This window comes from Alnus glutinosa, chromosome 2 (genome assembly GCF_958979055.1).
Source record: "Alnus glutinosa chromosome 2, dhAlnGlut1.1, whole genome shotgun sequence".
Taxonomy (NCBI): Eukaryota; Viridiplantae; Streptophyta; class Magnoliopsida; order Fagales; family Betulaceae; genus Alnus; species Alnus glutinosa.
Window position 1 is genome coordinate 29,861,544 of NC_084887.1, and position 12,613 is coordinate 29,874,156.

Consider the following 12,613-nt stretch of genomic DNA (forward strand, 5'->3'; position numbering starts at 1 on the left):
AATGTATTATTTTTCCCATAAATTAATGTAAAAGCAACAGACCAATCTGAGGATATATGGACGTGTCGTTTTGTTAATGACAAGACCATTGCATTGGTCGAAGACCCATTTTTTGCGCGTCTGAAATGAAACGTGATGTAACCAAAGTTGTTAAAGCGACGTCGCGTTTGTCAGCTTGCAAAGGGACAACGGAGTAATGCCAGCCTGGCAGCATCAAGGTTAGCAAAATGGGTTATTATATCGTGTTCAAGTCGATCTAATTGACCCGTCAATTCATTTAAGTTAATTCGAACCAATACGATTAGCTAGCTAAATGGGTTAAGACACGAAACTCAAACACAACACGTTTATAAGGGTTATAAATGTGTCATAAACGGGTTGACCCACTTAGCTTAAATCCAAACCTTATAACTTCGTGTCGGATTCGCGGGTCGTATTAAAAATTGTCAATCCTACTTGTACTCACCACTTCCTATAGCCTCTTTCTTTCTTTACACAAGTCTAGCCTTAAACCTTTCTATTAGGCCTTTAGAATCATGTTTGGTCTTGAACACCCATTTGCAACCAATTGGTCTACAACCATTTGGTAATACAACCAAATCCCACACATCATTTTGACACATGGATGCCATCTCATCATGCATAGCCTCTATCCAATGCAAACACTGTGGACCCTCAGTGACTTCCTGGAAAGTAGCTGGATGAACGGACATTCCAACATTAAACTCGATCGTGCTCCTGCAAATAGAACACATAGTCATCAGAAACCGCTGGCCTACATGTACTTTGCGATCTCCTCAAACAAACATTATCAGTTGTCCCCTCATCCACAATGGGTTCAGTGTCAATAACATGTTCTTGAGCAACAACAACAGATTGTTCTATAGGAAGAGGTGTAGACAAAAAATGTGAAATAAGAGGCACTGGGATAACAACACGCTCCTCCCTAAAAAAGATCTCACGAGGTATGGAACACCCACGCTGAAAATCATTTTCAAAATAAATGGCATGATTTGACTCAATGATTCTAGTCACATGAGATGGGCAGTAAAATCTATAACCCTTCGAGCCAACACAGTAACCGGCAAAGTATCCAAAAATGGTCTTAGGATCGAGTTTCTTCAACTATAGATTATGAATTCTCAATTCCGCCCTACAACCCCAAACATGAAAATGGCACAACCTAGGCCTTTTTCCTGACAACAACTCATAAGGGGTTTTAGGAACTAACTTACTAGGTACTTGATTTAAAAAGTAAGTTGCAGTTTTTAAGGTCTCTCCCCATAAGAATTCAGGTAGGGAAGAATGACTAAGCATACATCTCACAATCTCCATCAAAAGTACGATTTCTCTATTCTGCAACCCCATTTTGCTCAGAAGTGCCAGGCATTGTATATTGTGCCTCAATCCCACACGCTTGAAGAAATCTTGCAAAAGGTCCTGCATTTTGCCCAGTTTCATCATACCTCCCATAATACTCACCACCTCTATCTGATCTTACAGCTTTAACATTCTTATTTCTCTGAAGTTCAACAGTAGCCTTAACAACTTGAAAGGCATCTAAAGATTCCGACTTTTCACGAATAAGCTCAATGTGACCATAACATGACTAATTATCAATAAAGGTGATGAAATACCTATAATTTTTCAAAGCAGCAGGAGTAATGGGTCCACATATATCAGTGTGTATCAGTTCTAGGACATTCTCACTTCTCCCATCCTTTTATCTTATAGTTTTAGAAGTAAGCTTCTCTTTAACACAATCAACACACATATCAAAATCAGAAAAATCTAAGTTAACAAAAATATCATCTTTAATAAACCTTTCCATTCTTGGCCTAGAAATGTGGCACAAACGTCTATGTCACAACATAGAGGAAGTCTCAATGTCCCTACTACGCTTGGAACCAACTACAGCAGCAGGAGTAATGGGTCCACATATATCAGTGTGTATCAGTTCTAGGACATTCTCACTTCTCCCATCCTTTTATCTTATAGTTTTAGAAGTAAGCTTCTCTTTAACACAATCAACACACATATCAAAATCAGAAAAATTTAGGTTAACAAAAATATCATCTTTAATAAACCTTTCCATTCTTGGCCTAGAAATGTGGCACAAACGTCTGTGTCACAACATAGAGGAAGTCTCAATGTCCCTGCTACGCTTGGAACCAACTACAGTATTCACAAAATGAGCACTAGAAGAGAAATGAGATAAAGAAAGCATCAAGTTAATCTTGTATAAACCATCACACAATGTGCTAGAACCAACCACAACAAAATTATGATAAATGATAACAATTCTATTTTCAATCTCAAAATTGTATCCACATTTGTCCAAAACAGAAATAGAGATAAGGTTCCTCCTAATAGAAGAAACAAAAGCAATTCCTTTTAGATCCAAAAAAATGCCAAGAGGCCAAAACAACCTTTGCGGTGCCAATGTATTTAACTTCAACCTTCACATTGTTTCCCATGTGCACCTTCAACTCGGCTTTCTGGTGCTTTGCAATTCCTGCAAGGAATTTGTAACATGAATATTTGCACCAATATCCAACCACCAAATGTCAGAGGGCACACTAACCATATTAGACTCAAAACACACTAGCAATTTCATGAAAGTTCCCTTCTCTGCTTTGTAGAACTTAGTGAACTTAATCCCAACAACAACCGAAAAATCCTTAGCACTATCAGTAAAAGTAATACTCTGCCTAATAAACTTGCCAATAGTGTACTTCATGATCATAAAACAAGTCCTATTGGAATGCCCCCAACATTCATAGTAGATCTTCTCTTCAACAGAACTTTTCTCAATAAGTTCAGCAGGCGGCTCAACCTTCAAAGCCAAATCAAGATTCATGATAGCTAAATTGATAGTGAAAGACTCATATCAATTTTCATAATTAGTCCTCATTAGAGTTTTGATGGCAGATAATGGGAGAGACAGATCTTGATTTCCCAAAGCTGAGAAAACATCACAACAAGACTTTATTATGCATTAAAATTTTAAAAATTAAAAAAAAAAAAAAAAAATGCACTCATATATTCATCATGTGATGACCCTTTTTTTTTTATTACATATATATAACATACAAAATAGATGAGTCATCACAGTGGCACGACTATTTGTCGCTCAGCCAACATATGACACATGCCCCAAAACATATACCTGATAATTAGAATTATATCTAACAGCGGAAAACATAATGACACCATCATAATTTCAGCGGAATAGTACATCTAAAACATAAACTGTTAATTTGACAAAAGAGCCATACACATGTCTATCTGTTTAAGGCTTAACATCATTACATCATATGACAAAAGAATGGCTTATACAAAAGAATACGTGTCACCCACGTCACAAGCCATATACAAAATAGACCAAAAGAGAGGACACCATAGTCCTGCCCATTACAACTGTCGCTATGGGCCTCAATCGTAATATCCCAGATAGTACGCTACTGGATTGTCATCTAACTCTGGAATACCTGCAACCAAATAAGCAGCATCTATACGGTTGATAAGTCTTGAATTACTCGATTCAAGACTCCTTAATTTGCATTTGTTAGACCTAGTTTGTGTTGTATATATAACGTTTTGTTGTAGTTTTGTTTTATGTCTTATTTTAAGTCTCAGTTGAAATCTAGTTCAAAATACTTGAATTAGACCTGAAAATACATCAAGGGCAATTTGGTCATTTTCAGAGTTCGAGGCTGATCCTAAAAAGATGAAAAATTGACCAAGGCAAATTGATCAATCGATTATTTCTTCAGTAAAGAAATCGATCGATCGCATTATCAGTCGAAGAAAATCGATTGATCCAAAGTCGATCGATCGATTATTTATGCAGCCACGAAGTCGATCGATCGAACCTGGATATTTTTCGAGAAAATCTTCGGATGTCGACATGCTTTGTGTGGATAAAATTAATCCAATTCGGGCGGTTCACAGAGGATGTCGACACTATTTTGTGCAGCCAAAAAATTGATCTTTGATGTTACCTTTGTAAATTAAATCTCTATATATATGATATTAGGATTTAGGGTTTAAACAAGCATCTTTTGGGGGTTTCGGGTTTTCTCAGGTGTATCAACTTAATTTCTTGTATTATTAGTTTCCTTTGATGCAACTCTCTGGACCAAAATCCAGAGAGCTTAATTCATTTGTTGTTCTTCCTTTAAATTTCATGTTCTAGCTTAGTTTTGTATTTTCTTTTCTTATCTTTCTTGTAATCCGAATTTCTTAAGTTTTAATCTTTTGTTTTAGTTCAGTTTCTTCTTATTCCTTTGCTATTTTCATTAATTTTCATGCTTAGATTAGATTCAATTATGTCTATAACTAAATTAGTTCTTAGGATTTGATCAAAATTCTCTCTAAAAACCATGAAGTGTTCTTGATGTTCTTAGAATTTTCTAGATGTGTTTGATGATTGTGAAGGGCTTGAGGATCTCAAAATTCATGCTAAAAGGTTTTGTTTTCAAGATTCCAATCTACTTATTCATGAAAAATAGTTAAACTTGTCTATGAGTTTTCTTAGATTTCTTGAATAAAATCAACGTTCTTGGAAACAAGAACGATGTCTTTTGCAATGGTTCTATTTGACATGATGTGTGTTTACCTATTAGAGTCACCTTATAGGTTATGCTAGGGAACATCGGTCATTTCATACCTTTAGTAGTGTAAATTGTCTTTCCATTATAGTTTAATCTTTACATGAAATAGATCGATGTGAAACTAGATACCTTATCATTGTAGCCTAAATTAGGGTTTTCACGTATTATGTATGCTTATTGGGATGTGTTATAGAGTAGTAAGTAGGGAGCATTAATCACTTCACACCTTTGGCAGTATAAACGTTTTTCAATTGTAGTTTAAATCTTTATGTGGAGTTGTTTAACGTAAAACTATGTGCTTTATGATTATGTCTTAACTAAAGTAATTTCATGTCGAGGTCGTCGTAATGGTTGATTCCTATTATGCGCTCATATCATGCATGTTAGGAAGATCTATATAGACTTTAAGCATTTCATCGGTTGAGGATTGGATAAGATCAATATCCTAAGTTTCTTTTAAGTTTGTTTTATTTTCCGCTTTCATTTATTCACTTTACTTGTTGTAGCTTCAATTCTACAACCTTTACTTTGTTTTTATTTTTAAGTTAAGTTAAATACGCTCTTTAAGTATCCTATTACGCAAAACAACCTTAAATCTCTGTGGTTCGATAACCCTTACTATAGTACAATTGATTCGTACTATTGCGAGTGGTAAAACTTATAAATTTAAAATCCACGTAGTCGAGTCGACTACCAACGGTTGTAGGGGTAGCCACATCCGTATAGGTGAAAGAATGAGTTCACCGTCTTAGTATAAATAATTACACTAAGACCTCAGAGGTATACTATTCACTGAGTTTTCGCAGAGAACCAACTTTTCTTTTTAGTCATGCGCACACTATAACAGCCACCAATTTTATAAACTTTTATTTGAAAACTCTCATAGTTGATATAGCAAACCCGACTAATAGAAAACATTTAAAGCATACTATATAGCTGAGCTTAAACGTAGAAGTTCACTCGTTGGAAACAACTACATACATCATCACCTACTATATTACCTTTGACTCAGTGAGACTTTGAAAACAATGGCATTTAAATCATGCAACCATCCGATAGAAATATACATGAGTTCTTTTCCATCGAAACTCTTATGCATACTAATACGTCTAGCATAAAACTATTATATATCATAACGTGAAAACAATTCAATTATCATAAAACAAATGCTATGCATGCTTGTCATTCATCGTGCTTGTTTATGTTTCTTGTTCTATTTGTCATTTTGTGTTTGTCAGAGGGAATTGAACCTCGGTCTTGTTCGTTTGCCAAAGGGAATTGAACCCCGGTCTTGTTCGTTTCATGCTCAATGCTCATGCTCAAATACTATACATTTAATTTCATGGACATGACTTTCACACATGATTTGTTCATAAAACATAAACAGTTCAACATGTCATTTTCTCAAATAATTTGCATAACTTAATTTCCAACCACAGCAAACAATAAAACACTTCAAATCATATCTCAAAACACCAAACATATTTCTTACTCATATATCAAATCATCTTAAATCACATAAACATTATTGTCATATTTCAACATAATTAAAACTACTTAAAACATCCAAAAGATATAATTAACATATTGTTGGTTCGATATGAAAAACATATTATTTGCATTCCTATAAAATACATAAAAAAGTAACTTTCTCAGTGAGTAAAATACTCACCTTGGATTGCTCGAACTCCTGATTCCAACAATCCTAGGTTTGACCCGCAAAGTGCCGATATATTCACAACACAATGCACCATTTAGCTATTTAACCAACAACTATAACAATTAGCACTTTGAATCGCTCAAAGGCTATAACATGAAATTACTCATTATTTGACTAAACCTATACATAGAAATATTCCTAAATTTACAATTAAAATCTCCAATTTATACTAATTACTATTTTTAGGACCTAATCCCATAAATGCCTATTTTTCATGAAAATCTTGGATGATTTGAAATTAATTAACACTTCCAATGCAATTAATCCATAAATTCACAATCTATGTTTTAAACACTTCAAAACTCCGAAATTAATTTAACTCGTCAAATTAGGATTTCCCAAACTTAACCTATAATTATAAAACACTACCTTAATCACAATAGCATTAACCCATAGTATTTACTAAGGGTTAATCCCCTAAAATACAACTAAAATCAAATAACTAAATGTTAGGGTTTGAGGAAAACTCACCACAAGATCACCAGACCAAAACTCAAGGTATGGGTAGCCTCAAGCAAGTTTCAACAAGCTCAAATACCTAAAGAACATAGAGGATTAAACTCATTTATAGGGTTTTACCCAAAAATTACAAAACCGTGAGTTTAGTGTTTTACCTCAAAGCGAATAGTAGGAACGTAGATCCAAGTGCAAGGATCACGTTACCGAAGACGGATTGAAGATCGAACCGTTGGATCTTTGTGGATCGTGGTTTTTCTACAAAAGAAAACTCCCCCCTTTTACCCCTTGTCTCACGGGTCTGATGGAAAGCCTCATTTCCTCTTTCTTTTAATTTCTTTTCTTTGGACCTAAAAATATTCTCTTGCATTTTAAATACGCTAATTTAACTTAAATTAATTATTTACCCAAATTTCGTGTTTTAGTTATTACAAAATGTCTTGGACATTACATCCTTCCCTCCTTATAAAAATTTCGTCCTCGAAATTTGGACATTTATCCGCTTGATGAACATGCAAACATGCATTTTTATTATGGATTAACACGTAATTGGTATGAATCAAAGGGCCAAACCTAGGTTCACTCGAACAAGTGGGGGAGGCTTCCTCAACGCTGTGATTTCGCCATAAAACTTTCACAAAGAGGGATGGACTTGGTTCTCAACTGGTGCTCTTTGTGATCCAAAATTTGCACAGGAAACTCTTCATATGTCAAGTTCGGCTGAATATCAAGAGGTTCGTGACTAATCACCTGTGATAAATCATGAACATACTTCCGCAGCTGAGAGACGTGAAAAACATCGTGAACGCTCGCCAATTTTGGAGGCATTTCAATCTTGTATGCTAGTGGGCTCACTCTTTTTAGCACTTGAAATGGTCCAACATACCTTGGACTGAGCTTGCCTTTGTTGCCAAAACGATACACATTTCACATTGGCGACACCTTGAGATATATAAGGTCCCCAATTGCGCATAGCTTTTCTGTCGACTTTGAGCGGTGAGCATACGTTTTCGGATGAGTGCAATCTTTTCCTTCATTTCTTGCACCAACTCAGGCCCCAATAACTGTCTCTCGCCAACTTCATCTCAATACAAAGGCGATCGACATTTGCGCCCATACAATGTCTCGTACGGTGCCATGCCAATAGTTGCCTGGAAACTGTTATTATAAGCAAATTCAACTAATGGTAAATAGCGTATCCAACTCCCTTTAAAATCCAACACACACAACCTATGTATATCCTCGAGAGTTTGAATGGTTCTCTCGGATTGGCCATCAGTTTGCGGATGGTAAGCAGTGCTAAAATTCAGCTTAGTCCCTATAACACTCTGCAATTTCTCCCATAATCTTGAAGTGAACCGTGGATCACGATCCGACACAATGGAGATAGGCACTCCATGTAGTCTCACAATTTCCCGCACATACAAATCTGCCAATTTTTTCAACGAGTCAGTGATCTTGATGGGAAGGAAATGAGCACTCTTCATCAATCTGTCCACAATAACCCATATAGCATCTTGTCCGGTTGGTGCTTTTGGAAGACCAACTACAAAATCCATAGAAATCTGATCTCATTTCCATACTGGCACTTCAAGTGGCTTAAGTAACCATGCAGGCTTCTGATGGTCAGCTTTCACAAGTTGGTAGGAATGACACTGTGCAACATATTTTTCATGCTAGAGTCACATGCACAATAGACTCTTATGCAAATTATTTATCTCAATATTTTTATACTAGAGTTTCACACACACAATGGACTAATACACATAATAAAGTAAAATAATTAAATACAACGACTTAAGATGACCCACTATTGAAAGGATAAGACTTGGTCATTAAGTGCAAAGTATTTAACAATTTATTCACCGTGCTACGCATACGACAAAAATAATGATTTACCGATAGAGCAAATCAATTATCCGTATTGCAGTTCACAAAATAATCACTCCAATTTATCATGATTAGTTTCACGATAAGTGAGTACATAACCAATGAAACAGCTCAACAATTTGTCATGATTAGTCCCACGATAGGTGAGTACATAATCAATCCAAACCATTTGTTTTATACACAAGAGCATTATCCATATTGTACTAAAATTTCAATAAAAAACCTAATTACTTGTCATGATTAGTCTTACGACAGGAGAGTTATGATGTACAATATTTGCTTCATTACGGTAAGGAGTTTTAAGAGTTTTGCAAACAAAACAAAAATAAGTAAAGAAATGATAAATAAAAAACCAGGCCCATATACAAAATTGGCTCATAAAAGAAATTGTTCTCTGTCATACATACAAATGACATAGAGTAATGTTTCTTGCACAACTCTTACATAACTCTAACAACTTTTTTTAAAATCAACCATTGAATATTTAGGGTCTGCATGTAGAAAAATAAATCCAATGATTGATCATAAAAAAAAAAAACTAGTTAGAGTTGTGCAAAAGTTGTGTAAAAGTTATGCAAAAATTTTTACTCTATGACATAACACAAAACAATGCAACTTTAACAGCCCTACTTGACTTTAAGTCATATAAAAATATCAAATTTGTACTTTTCTAACCACAAGCCTACCCAATTCAATTCCCACTGAGACAACCAAACGCACACTCAAAGTTCTAGCTTCAAATTATCATTCCAATGCTCGCTACTAAGCACATCATAGTTTTTGAATAGTTGCTTTAATCTATTTTAAAACAAAATCATTTGTGCCGGTGGAGGGAGGCTTCACACCACCCTCCTCCCGAAACTGGTCCCCCTAGCCTTTCTAAGTCTAGGGTGGTTTTTTTGGCCCTCCCTGGTGTGAACCAGTGGAGGCTAGATGTCTCTCAGCCTTTAGGGTTGTGGAGTTTTGTTCCCCTTGGCTTGTACTAGTGGTGGTTGTTGTTTCTCCTAACTTTTAAAGCTATAGAGTTTTTTCTTCCCTTTCTGTTGCTTTCTTTTTTGGTTTTTTCTGGCAAAAGCTACACCAGTAGTTGGTTGAGGGGAGCGGTCGTTCGTGGTGTGTCTCCGGCGAAAGTATTGCCTGGCCGTGCAAAATTTGGGGATATCTTTGGAGCTAGATCTATGGTCTTCGGCTAGTTTTCTCTTGACATGAGCTCCTCCATGGTGGTCGCCGGCTTCTTCCAGTCTGGTTGTGTCAAGCCACGGCTGTGGTGGTCCCTCCTGCTCAGCGCGTGGCCAGCACGTGACAAGGAGTTTTCTCCCGCTGAACTAGTGCGTGAGGGCCACAGCCTGTCGTTTCCGGTGGTGTTTGGTGGATTTGTGCTTCCGGATGTCGTCTGCTGCTGGAGGGCTTCTGAAGACACTCCGGCGATGACGTGTGTCTTGCACGCGCTGGTTCCAGTGACGATGATTCCCAACGCTGGTTGTTTTTGTGGTTATCTGGTAGCTTCTTATATTTTTCTTTTTGTACATCCTTGTCTTTGTTCACAGTTTACCTTTGTAATGGGCTGTAAATTACTTGGGCATTTTAGGTGGCTTGTAAGCTAGACCAAACCCTCTCATTTTAGTTGGGTTGTGCTTCAGTGTAAAGAAAGGACTCAATTGTTTGTTCATGTAATTATAGTTTGTTGCTTAGGTAGCTGTTTTAAGGTAAGTTTGTTCCTAGCTTAATGGTTAGGGATTTTGTATCTCTATTCACTACCATGGGCCTACGGGCTTGTGGTTGTAGCTTTCAGGCTAGTCATTTGCCTTCAAGATGTTGTATTTGCCTTTGAGCTTGTTATCAATGAAAGTTCAAGTTCCCGTTCAAAAAATAAAAAAATTCATATCGTTAAAACGAGAATGATTAAAAAAAAATGTACAAGGACTTGGAAACTTAATGACCTTTTTAACCACCATCTGACAAGTTATAAATAACTATTCATCTTTTGATCATGTGGGTTTTTCCTTTTCTGGAAGAAACTTTTCCCGGAAATAGTTTCCCTAGAAACTTAGAAACTAGCACTGCTGGACGACAATAAAACTACTCAACCAAAGCCACAGATCAAAAAATATCATTCCGATGCTCATTATTAAACACGACACAGCTTCTACAGGCCGGTAACTACTGAAGCGGCATAGAATTAAAAAATAAAAAATAAAATTAATGGTGAATAAAATAGTTTAAAGGAAACGCAACTCAACACAGCCACAAAGAAAAACAGACCGGCTCTAATATCAATTGTTAAAAAATAATTCATATTAATCTGTCTTACTCTATGGCATGTGAAGAAACAAGATATAAGCGTACCTTCAATTTTTTATGATGAGCTTGTCATTTTTGATTTTGTAATCGTCGTCCTGTTTATACTGTCTGTGAAGGAATCTAGTCTCTCAATCTTAATTTCAGATTACCTAAAAAATGAAGTCTAATGGGCCAACTACATTCATTTATAGGGTAAGTACATGGCTTCCTTAAGTGTTTACATAATATGCCCAGCCCATTATGGACCCAAAATAAAAAAAAATGGACTATGCTAGCCCACTCAACAGGAATAAATACAACAAATGCTAGTTAACTTAATCTATAAAAGTTGTACACATTCAGAATAAAGAACAAAGAAGAGTACTATTGCAAATTGTGTTATTTGTTTTGGCGTAGAGGGGGTCGGATCTCCACCCTCCCTTGTGCGGGTGGAATTCCACCCTTACCGCCCCCCTCTGTAGGGGTGGAGGGTTTAAAGGGTGGCGGTGAAGTTCTACCCCCATTGCCTATTTCCATCCTCATCTTTTTTATAAAAACTTTTTAGGTATAATTGCATATGTGGCATTGTGATGTAGATCATGATACATTTGGTACATTTTTATTGGGTTTAATTGGAAAATGGAATAGCTAACACTTCTATCGTTAAAAGATGGACGGAATGACCTATATATTTGTCAAATGCCCAATACTCATTTGTAATTGTTAAAAATAGAAATTCAAGTCCTTATTTGTCATCAGGACAAAATTCCTGGACTTTTGGCGCAATTTTTCTTAATTTAAAATGTAATTTTATGAAAATAGCTAGCATTGCACAAAGGAAGAGTAATTATAACCTTGAAACTGTATTTCCAAATATGTGAAAAAGTAAGTCTAGTTAAATATTAATAGTTGTCGCTAAAGAAGCTAAGCAACAACTGCATGGTTTTAATGGGGGGACACGACAAAAGAAATGTCAAACGCTTTCAAGAAAAAACCAACTAATAGTTATGTTTATATTTGTTAAACACTTTGAAAAGTGAATCGTTTGTTAATTATTTTGAAGAAGAAAAAAAAGTGTTTTTGTTTCTAAAAACATAAAATTATTTTTTGAAAAGTTTAACAAACACCCCAAATTTTATGCATTATATCCATGATAGTTGTGCCTTTTTTTGTTTTCCAATATGAAATTTTCTATTAATAATAGATTTGGGTTCACTGTTGTATTGGTATTCTGACAATACGCTGTACTCTCTCTCTCTCTCGTAGAAGAATATAGCACTTGGTCGACAGACATTCTTTGAAGTTGAAGTGTTGAACATAGCGTCTGGATTGCTGTGATCTGTGGATGATTGGGCCTTGGGCTAAGCAGCACATATCCGCAACCCTCCACGCCGCCAGGTTAGGCATTCATATCACCCTTGAACTCAATATTCTCTGCTCTCATAGACGCCAATCTTAATTTCAAAGGCCAAACCAACAACACAATAACAGAGGGGGTCTAGATGAAAATCCGTCGACACTCCCTCAAGCCGGATCTCAGTCCCATCAAGGGAACAAGAAACGTCACGCCAATCGCCTACGAGACTCGATTCTTTGACTACTTGGCCTCCTAAGCTTTTACCGCTAGACCACCGCGGCACCACCCTCTGTG